We start from the raw sequence: 1,342 nt of genomic DNA on the forward strand, positions 1-1,342 counted from the left end.
TGCTGATCGCTGCTTTAAGATGTTTGCGGATTGCTGCTTTAAGATCTTGTTTCAAAATCGCTGCTTTAAGGTGTTTGCTGATTACTGCTTTAAAATGTTTGCTGATCACTGCTTTAAGAGGTTTGCTGATCGCTGCTTTAAAAGGTTTGCTAATCGCTGCTTAATGGTTTTTGCTAATTGCTTCTTAAAGAGGTTCACTTATTGCAGCTTTAAGGTGCTTGCTGAGAATGTTTCAGACGCTTGCTAGTTGCTGCCTAAAAATGTTTGCTGATTGCTCCTTTAAGAAGGTTGTTGATCGCTGCTTTAAGAAGTTTTCTGATCGCTGCTTTAAAATGCTTGCTGATCACTGCTGAAAGATGTTTTCTGATCGCTGCTATAAGATTTTCCTGATCACTGCTTTAAAATGTTTGCTGATCACTGCTTTAAGATGTTTTCTGATCGCTGCTTAACAAGGTTTTCTGATCGCTGCTTCAACAGGTTTGCTGATCGCTGCTTAATGGTGTTTGCTAATTGCTTCTTTAAAAGGTTCACTTATTGAAGCTTTAAGATGCTTGCTGAGAATGTTTTAGATGCTTGCTAGTTGCTGCCTAAAAATGTTTGCTGATTGCTCCTTTAAGAAGGTTGTTGATTGTTGCTTTAAGAAGTTTGTTGATTGCTGCTTTAAAATGTTTGCTGATTGTTGTTTTTATGTGTTTGTCGAATGTGTTTGCTGTTTATTGCCACCTAATGAAGTTTGGTAATCACCACTTTAAGATGTTTGCTGATCGCTGCTTTAAGAGGGATGCTGATCGCTGCTTTAAGGTGTTGGATGATTGCTGCTTAAGATGTTTGTTGATCGCTGCTTTAAGTTTGTTGATCTCTCCTTTAAGAAGGTTGCTGATTGCTCCTTTAAGAAGGTTGCTGATCACTGCTTTAAAAGGGTTGCTGATCGCTGCTTTAAGATGTTTGCTAAACGCTGCTTAAGATGTTTGTTGATCGCTGCTTTAAGTTTGTTGATCGCTCCTTTAAGAAGTTTGCTGATTGCTCCTTTAAGAAGGTTGCTGATCACTGCTTTAAAAGGGTTGCTGATCACTGCTTTAAGATGTTTGCTAAACGCTGCTTAAGATGTTTGTTGATCGCTGCTTTAAGATGTTTTTTGATCGCTGCTTTAAGAAGGTTGCTGATCCCTGCTTTAAGATGTTTGCTGATCGCTGCTTTAAGGTGTTTGATGATTGCTGCTTCAGATGTTTGTTGATCGCTGCTTTAAGTTTGTTGATTGCTCCTTTAAGCAGGTTGCTGATCGCTGCTTCAAGATGTTTGCTGATCGCTGCTTAAGATGTTTGTTGATCGCTGCTTTAAAGGG

The sequence above is a fragment of the Silurus aristotelis genome (assembly GCF_946808225.1).
Source record: "Silurus aristotelis genome assembly, chromosome: 11".
NCBI classification, from domain to species: Eukaryota; Metazoa; Chordata; class Actinopteri; order Siluriformes; family Siluridae; genus Silurus; species Silurus aristotelis.